Source organism: Physeter macrocephalus, chromosome 4 (assembly GCF_002837175.3).
Source record: "Physeter macrocephalus isolate SW-GA chromosome 4, ASM283717v5, whole genome shotgun sequence".
In the NCBI taxonomy this organism is placed as follows: Eukaryota; Metazoa; Chordata; class Mammalia; order Artiodactyla; family Physeteridae; genus Physeter; species Physeter macrocephalus.
The window spans coordinates 57,093,567-57,103,490 of NC_041217.1; positions in this window are offsets into that span (position 1 = coordinate 57,093,567).

A 9,924-nucleotide genomic window follows, 5' to 3' on the forward strand; every position below is an offset into this window, starting at 1 on the left:
AGAGAAATTCAAATCAAAACTACAATGAGGTATCACCTCACACCAGTCAGACTGGCCATCATCAAAAAATCTAGAAACAATAAATACTGGAGAGGGTGTGGAGAAAAGGGAACCATCTTGCACTGTTGGTGGAAATGTAAATTGATACAGCCACTATGGAGAACAGTATGGAAGTTCCTTAAAAAGCTAAAAATAGAACTACCATACAACCCAGCCATCCCACCACTGGGCATATACCCCGAGAAAACCATAATTCAAAAAGAGTCATGTACCACAATGTTCATTGCACCTCTATTTACAATAGCCAGGACATGGAAGCATCTAAGTGTTCATCAACAGATGAATGGATAAAGAAGATGTGTCACATATGTACAATGGAATATTACTCAGCCATAAAAAGAAATGAAATTTAGTTATTTGTAGTGAGGTGGAAGGACCTAGAGTCTGTCATACAGAATGAAGTAAGTCAGAAAGAGAAAAACAAATACCGTATGCTAACACATATATATGGAATTTAAAAAAATAGTTTTGAAGAACCAAGGGCAGGGCAGGAATAAAGGAATTGCTTCCTTTACACTCTGGACTCCAGCTAGTTCAGAACCCCAGTGGTCTCCATTGACATTGAAATGAGAGCTGACAAATACCACCAGGTGGCTCAATACCACTTTGATAGATTGAGAAATGGCCAAGTAGTTTGTTGCTAATAAATATAAATCTCCCAAATTTTAAAATTCCTAATAAGTGTATCAGGAAGTTCTGAAAAGTCTAGCTCTAGATAAAGGGGCAATCAGATATAAATGTTGAAGAAAAAGTAGATAGACTATTAAATGCATCTCCTTGACATGAATACAGACCAGTCCACAGAAAAAAACTGCAGAGACCTTGAAAACAGCAAAGCATCAAAAAGTAAAGTACAGTCCTCCCAGCTCCTGGTGTTGCCATGGCAACTGGAGCCATCATAAAGGTACAAGTGGCCCTGGTGAATTCTGGGAGCAGTGTTGGGGAGTGAGGACCACAGACTACAATGTGGCCAAGGAAGTCAAGAGAGGGAGAATTTCTAGAAGCAGAAATAAAACAAGTCCCAGATGTTGATATTATTTGAAATTTAGTTATTTGTAGTGAGGTGGAAGGACCTAGAGTCTGTCATACAGAATGAAGTAAGTCAGAAAGAGAAAAACAAATACCGTATGCTAACACATATATATGGAATTTAAAAAAAATAGTTTTGAAGAACCAAGGGCAGGGCAGGAATAAAGGAATTGCTTCCTTTACACTCTGGACTCCAGCTAGTTCAGAACCCCAGTGGTCTCCATTGACATTGAAATGAGAGCTGACAAATACCACCAGGTGGCTCAATACCACTTTGATAGATTGAGAAATGGCCAAGTAGTTTGTTGCTAATAAATATAAATCTCCCAAATTTTAAAATTCCTAATAAGTGTATCAGGAAGTTCTGAAAAGTCTAGCTCTAGATAAAGGGGCAATCAGATATAAATGTTGAAGAAAAAGTAGATAGACTATTAAATGCATCTCCTTGACATGAATACAGACCAGTCCACAGAAAAAAACTGCAGAGACCTTGAAAACAGCAAAGCATCAAAAAGTAAAGTACAGTCCTCCCAGCTCCTGGTGTTGCCATGGCAACTGGAGCCATCATAAAGGTACAAGTGGCCCTGGTGAATTCTGGGAGCAGTGTTGGGGAGTGAGGACCACAGACTACAATGTGGCCAAGGAAGTCAAGAGAGGGAGAATTTCTAGAAGCAGAAATAAAACAAGTCCCAGATGTTGATATTATTTTACCTTTATAGGATGCCTTTTACCAAAAGACAAGCACTGCATGAGTAATATTCATCCCCAAGAACCTAGTTCAGAAAGCTCATCCACCACCATGCCTCTCATACACTAAGCTATTATATTAGAATGGCTTTTCAGGGACCAAAATCAGATTAACACTTGAAAATCAACACTGTAGATTTCTGGGTCAACAAGAAACAAGAATCTGAGTGGGACTGGGGATCAGTGGGCAAGAATCTTCCTTGAATTGTTGCAGCTTCCATGATACCTTGGAAGGGGTGCTCTAGATGGGGAACAAAAGATTTCCAGTCACTGAAAATGACCAGCCCCAATCATAAAACAAAATGGATAATATCTTGTGAATTTAAGTGTCATGATTCCCTCTAAGTGTCATTAACAAATGAAATAATGAATGAATAAGTCATTATTAAGACAGTGAACAAATTCTCAACTTCTTTGCATTTACTTTTTCAAAGATTCCTATTCGTTTGAAGATAGCAAGGAGGTTGTTGAAATACAAAAACATAAGTGAAGACACTGGAAAACAATGAAGACGTCATAACAGACCAGAACTTTGGTGTCCAAAGCACCTTCAGACAAATGACTAACAAAAAACAAATATTTAAGTCATGAAAATCAGACCAAATAAAAGGCAAAACTAATGAATAACTACAAGTTTTAGTGATTGTATATAGACTCAGATTTCTGAAGACCTCTCAGAAAAGGTGATTTTCAAGTTGAAACCTGAAGAAATTAACCAGGTGAGTGAGGGATGAAGAGAGGGTGTTGTTCTGCATGTAAGAGGGTGGGAGTCGGTGGGGGTGGAAAAGAGAGCAGAGCTGCCCCTCCCTTTATTCTTCAGAATTAATTATTTTAGAATTGGGTGTCTTGAAAACTCCAGAGTTTGGAAACTCCAAATCCCTTCTAAGGTAAGCCAAGTTTTAGGGTACAAATGTGAAGAGATTTTTTTGGCATAGTTATGAAGAGAGATTTTCTGAGTTTAGCCTGAGACAAAGGCCTTTTAGTGACTTTATTCTCCTATGGGGGGTGGGGGAGGAAGGGATGACTGACTTCAAAGTACCCTATGGATATTTGCCTTCAGCTACAGAGTCACTTAGATTGACTCCGTTTCCAGCTGCAGCTCTCAGGGGCCCTTTTAAGTCCTGATTCAAGGTTAGGCTATCATTCCTTAAATGGTTTTGAGGTTAAAATCTTATGATTTTACCCTCAACCTTTGAAAAACTGCAACTTCCCCCAAATCAGAGTTGTGGACATCTCTTAATATGGATGCCCCCTGTCATTCAGCTGAGTCACTGATATCCCTGTACCAGTCCAACCTTCAGAGCCACCGAGAAGGCCCAACTGGCCAGAGCTGGGACCCCTCGCTGTGAAACCATGCGGGGCCCTGTGGGGCTTCCGGGCATGGAGGTCTTTTTGTCTCCCATTCCTTGTAGGCAAGACTCAAGCTTCCATGACCTTCCCGGAGTTCCAAAGGGCAGATTCAACAGTTGCTAATCAAGAGAGGAGCAGACTCTTGAAACCACCTGAGGCAAGATTAAAGGGACCAGAGAAGCTCATCAAGATTAGGAGACTGATCACCTGAGACCCTGCACACACCCCAATCTTGTCAGCAACCTTGGAGACAACCAGACCCAGTGTTGTGGCTGTTTTGAAACTTTGCAGAAGAAAGAAGAATGCAAGACTGTTACTGCCTTGATCCTTATGCAAACCACGGACCACGAGTCCTGACAATAGTCCTCTCCCTATGCCCCAGGGAAGGGGGCACAGTTCTTGAAGTTCTAGCCTGCTGTGTTCCCCTCTCTGCCTGGCAAAGAATAAAGCCACCTTTTCTTTCTCCTCCAAAACTCTGTCTCCATATATCATTTCAGCATTGGTGTACAGACAGCCAAGATTTTGGCATCACCTGCACCCAGCAGTGATGAAAACCTTGAGTGGGTCACTTATTTCAGTTGGGAGAGATGAGCAGCTGAAGGGACTAAATGATCTAGGGTATAATTTGGGAATGTTCCCCACATATCAGGGCCATTTAAAATATTTTTTGTCATCTTACCTGACTCAGAGACAAATTGATTTAGTTTGACTTAGTTTCAGACAATTTGGCATCCTTTTTTTTTTTCTTAATAACCAGTAGGTGCTTGACACAGAGCTAAAAACTGCCCACAGAACTTTGACTCCTTAGACCATATCACGTAACTTGATTACAAGTACTAGGGAACCTTGGACTTGATAGACCAGCCATACAGAGGGCTGTGAGCCAGCCTGGACTTCAACTCAACTTGAATTAATGGACTAAGTGGTAGAAGGCAGGAAAAAGTATCAATCTCCACAGAAGGTAGGAAGCCAGTTTGGAGAAAAACTGAAGTTCTCAGTAAAACCTCCAGGAGTCAGGCAGAAACTGCCCTCGATCTTGGTTAGGGATGCTTTCAACCTGCCCATCTCTCAGAGGAGTAGGGAAAGGACTATAGACCAGTGTCTCTGTGGGTAGGTGTTACCAGGAAGCCCAGGAATGGGGCGGGGGTTGTGGACCCCAGAGTGATGATCATGAGTGGTATCTTATTCCACTCCCTATGGAATATTTTTTTCTAGTTTGACGGCAATCCAAATTTTTTCTGTTTCCTTTTCCTTTTCCATTTCACTTCCTTCTTCATTTCTGGTATGAAATAAAGTTCATATTTTATGGCAAGACAAAGAAAATTTAAACTTAAAAGAATTTCTCGGCTTCTCTGATGGCACAGTGGCTGAGAATCTGCCTGCTAATGCAGGGGACATGGGTTAGATCACTGGTCTGGGAAGATCCCACATGCAGCAGAGAAACTAAGCCCGTGTACCACAACTACTGAGCCTGTATGCTGCAACTACTGAAGCCCATACACCTAGAGCCTGTGGTCCTCAACAAGAGAAGCCACCTCAATGAGAAGCCTGTGCACTGCAACAAAGAGTAGCCCCTGCTCACCGCAACTAGAGAAAACCCACGCACAGCAACAAAGACCCAACTCAGCCAAAAATAAATAAATTTATTTTAAAAAATTTCTCTGCCCTTTGGCCTCCTCTCTGCCCCCCACTGTGCACTATGTATCTGTAATATGCATCAACCAAACTCCCTCATTGGCAGAATCACCTGCTCAACCATAAAGAGCAACATCTTCCTAGCACGAACAAGACAACTCCTTAAAAGATGACATTCCTTCTTGATCTTTTAAGGGACCACTTAGATCTGGATTGTGTAAACTGTCAATAATACATTGTTTAATGCACAGCCCTCTGTCTCAAAAAACTTATATCACTGTGCCTTGACTTCTAATGGGCAGAACAGTTCTCAGAGCTCTCTGAGATGCTCTTCCTGGGTTATAATCCTCAAATTTGGCTGGAATAAAATTTTTCCATTTCTTTCTTAGATTGACTGATTAATTTTTTGTTGACACTAGTTTACTTTTTAAATAGAGGTTGCAGTCCTCAAGGGCAAATGATTGAGGGTATCTTTTACTGTGTGATCCTTGGCATGGTTAACAAAACATTAAATTTAAGGGGAAACCAGATTGGGAACCAGAATCCTTTAAGAAAACTATCTCATTCCCTCCCTGATCAAATTAGCTTGTCTGTAGTCTTATTGAAAACTAAGATAGCTAAGAAATACCTGAAACAAAACAAAATGAAATGAAATCTGAAATCAACTTTTAATGTGAAATGTAATTATGGGCAGTGCTTTCTTATCCCAAGATGGTAGTTTCTGCCTCTGCAGCAGGCAGAAATCTTTCCCAGCAATCTCACATCTCCTACACTGGCCTCTGCACAGCCACTGTTGAAGTCTGGGAAATATTTTCTATTAATGTTTAAGAAAGGGAGTAGGGCTTCCCTGGTGGTGCAGTTGTTGAGAATCTGCTTGCTAATGCAGGGGACACGGGTTCGAGCCCTGGTCTGGGAGGATCCCACATGCCGTGGAGCAACTAGGCCCGTGAGCCACAACTACTGAGCCTGCGCGTTCGGAGCCTGTGCTCCGCAACAAGAGAGGCAGCGATAGTGAGAGGCCTGCGCACCACAATGAAGAGTGGCCCCCGCTTGCCACAACTAGAGAAAGCCCTCACACAGAAACGAAGACCCAACACAGCAAAAATAAATAAATTAATTAATAAACTCCTACCCCCAACATCTTCTAAAAAAAAAATAAAATAAAATAAAATTGAGGCTCCAGCCAGTTCTGCAGGGAGCTCTGGCACTAGGATGGCCCTTCAACATTGTCCTAAATTGAGTCAGGGGCTAGGTCTTTATACCCTTACGTCAACCCATCATTGGATGTGGGCTGCACCCAGGGAAGGGAGGTGCTCCTTGGGTGAAAGGGCTCTCTTTAGCCAAGAGCAGCCCCTCCAGAAAGGGACCCAGTTGAGAGCTGTCAGCCACCAATACTTCCAGCAGTTGAAACCAAAAAAAAAAAAAAAAAAAAAGAAAGGGAGTAAACCTTGATTTCAATACTGACCACATCATAGTCAATGTGCTAAGTGATGATGATGACCTAAGTAAAGAAAAATAATTTAGAAAATGTAGTGATAAATGTATGTACCAGGTGTGCACTAAGAAAGGACTCTGATGGGTGTGGTCATACCTGGCCAGGGGAGAGGGAAGCACTTGGCCTGTTTGATTTATTTTTCCAATTTTATTGAGAAATAATTAAGATATAACATTGTATTAGTTTAAGGTGTACAACCTAATGATTTAATAAATGTATATGTCGTGAAATGATTACCATAGTAAATTTAGTTAACACCCATCACCTCACATAATCATGACTTTTTCTTGTGATGAGAAATTTCAAGATATAGTTTCTTGGAACCTTTCAAATATACTCTACAGTATTGTTAACTATAGTCACCATGCTCTATATTACATCCCTGAACTTATTTATCTTATAACTGAAAGTTTGTACCTTTTGGCCACCTTCACCCATTTCACCCACCTCCCACATCCCACCTCTGGCAGCCACCAAGGTTAATGTAGTTAGAATTTGTTTTTGGCTTAACTGTTTTGGACTCATATACAATAATAATTTAAAATCCAAGTAGAAAACATTTACTGAAAGCAATGAGCCAAGCTTTGTGCTACATTATTTCCATGAAAGGTTTTACTTAAACCTCACAATAATCCTATGAAGTAGGAGCAATTATGATCCCCATTTTAACAATGAGGAAATTGAGAGGTGAAAGATTAAGAAAGGTCACCAGTCAAGCAAGAAGAAAGCCAGGAATGGAACACTACTTGGTCAGACTCGATAACTCAGTCTCCATCACAAACATCACCTGCAGGAATCTTAAATTCCAATCACATTGAACAACTTGACTTTCCCTGAACAGATGCACATCTCCTGCCCAAAGCCTTGTTACTGCTGACCCTTCTGTCTGAAGTGCCCTCCTTTTGGGGCAGGTTTCCCTTGTCATTGGCCTGGACTCCCTACATCATAGTCATCCCATGTGGTCCACTCAGACCTACTAAATCCACATCTCTGTGGGAAGCTGGGGGAGCTTGGGAACCTGCATGTCCAAATTGGAGGTGTCTTGCTCTTGGATTCACAAACTTTAAAAATCCTAACATTAACTTAAAATTTTTAAATTTAAGTATTAACATTTTTTGTTTACATATATGTTTCTCCCACTGGACATTTCCTTACAGCAAGAACATTGTTTGTATACCTGGAGTTTAATACAACCTGGAATTAAAGAAACAGATGTACTCATTCTTAAAACACTCCCATTATGCCCAGTTACATATTGGATAAATCCCAACTTCCATGGTGTGTTACACAAGGTTCTCAATGATCTAACTACCTGCCTAGCCTCATTTCTTGGGACTCTTTACACCAGAAGCTACAGACAGATTTTATTTATGTTTTATGAAGTTTCTTCATGTGTGCCGGTGCCCTGTGCACACAGCCTGTTTCAGTGAATGGTGCTTTTGTATGTGGATTTTCAATTCACTCAAAGCCAAGTGTAGTTGAGTTCCAGCTCAAGCCAAGCTTAACATTCCTCAGACTCTCAGAATTCCTGCGTTCACTAGTCTTCTTCCATGGACACTCCTAATTAGCCCAAGAAAATAAAACTCCCTGCCCAATAGTTGTCCTGCAGACACATAGTAAATACCAGCTGGGCATATCTGGCAAAATTTCCAGCAATGAAAGCAGAAGTTTTGGGCTGCAAGAAAACAGATTTATTTATTTGGATATGGGACTGGATGAGCCTTTGTAAACTTTTCCAAATCGTAGTGCCATTTTTAGCATTTTTTTAGAGACACAAACTAATTTAACCGCATGGCACAGAAATAGATTCTATGCAGCAAAGTCCAGGATGACTGCTTCCTCTCTGTGTAACTAGCCTGTGTTTGAGGTTCAGCTGACAGTTGCCACACCTTCCAAAACAGCTTTGCCTAGAGCACGGGGTCAACAAAATTTTTCTCAAAGGGTCAGATGCAAATATTTTAGGCTTATGGTCTCTGTCACAGTTCTGCCATTATAGCTCAATATGTATATGAATGGGCATGGCTATGTTCCAATAAAACTTTAGTTATGAACACCAAAATTTCAATTTAAAATAATTTTTCACATATCTTGAAATATCATTCTTTTTTAATTTTTTTCCCCCAACCATTTGAAAATGTAAAAATCATTCTTAGCTTGTGAGTAGTAGAAAAACAGGTGGAAGCCTGAAGTTGGCCATGGGCCACAGTTTGCTGAACCTGGCTGATTCGTGACTCTGCTTTCAGCACTCATCAACCCCACTTGGAGGGCTCATTAAACAAGATTAAACAGCCTCACCCTGACTGTTTCCAATTCAGAAAATTGAGGGAGGGGCCTAAATACTTCTAACAGGCTCCTGGGGGATTTGTTATTGCAGGTCTGGTCAACACACACTTTGAGAAACACTGGTCTAGATCGCTAGAAAGGCCGCTGTCTCATTTTATTCAAGGGCTGAGAGTTTCAGCCCTGCTGACAGTCACTGTTGTGTGATGACTTACAGCTGTCATCCATATGCCGGATCAGCTCTGACTGTGGTCCAGAAAGTCTGGGCAGATGTCCACCAGAGGTGGCTCGGGGCAAGAGGGAGACAAGACAAAAAGAATTCATATCCAAGCCAAGCAGCAAGATAAGAACAGAGTAAGACACTGATTCTGGGAGAGCCTGAGGCTCCTAGGAGTGCCTGGGAAGAGATCTCTTAAACCTGGTATGGGGCTTGAGTACTGTCACTGAGGTCCAGGAACCCTAGCCCCAACAGGCTGGAGAGTCAGGGAGTAGGCCCTGGAAGACTATGAAGTCTGGGGGTGTATGGGACCAGGGACTGAACTTCCCTTGATCTCTGCAGAAACCTTCTTCACCAGATTATGTGAAAACAGAATCCAAGGGGGTTTGGGGGAGTTACTTGTTTTTAAAATGTGATTGATGTATGTTTTACTTTGTGGTTGTTTTCTGTCAACAAAGTGCTTTCATGGTGGTTTGGAATCCAGGGACCTGTGTATCTGAATTTTGGAGCACCACATAGCTATGTGACATGCTCAGTCCCTCTGTGAGGAAAGGAGGAAAAACTTTTTCCATACTCTCTTAGGTTCAATCCCTGGGAGCCTTGCAAATTAAACTAACAAAAGACAGATTAACAAGAGAAAAGGCATGCAGCTTTCATTCATATTTATGTGCAGGATGAGTTCACAGAGAAGAAGTGAAACTCAAAGAAATGGTTAGACTCTGAAGTTTATACATCATTTTAACAAAGGAAAAGGGTTTGAGCTTCAAGGAATGATAAATCATGAAGTAGCTAGGAAATAGAGTTGACCCTTGAACAACATTGATTTCAACTGCTCCGATTCACCTACGTGCAGACTTTTTTTTCTTTTAAATTTTTGAATTTATTTTTTTATACAGCAGGTTCTTATTAGTTATCCATTTTATACATATTAGTGTATATATGTCAATCCCAATCTCCCAATTCATCCCACCACCACCACCATACCTGTCATTTTCCCCCTTGTTGTCCATATTTTTGTTCTCTACATCTGTGTCTCTATTTCTGCCCTGCAAACCAGTCCATCTGTACCATTTTTCTAGGTTCCACATATATGCGTTAATATACAATATTT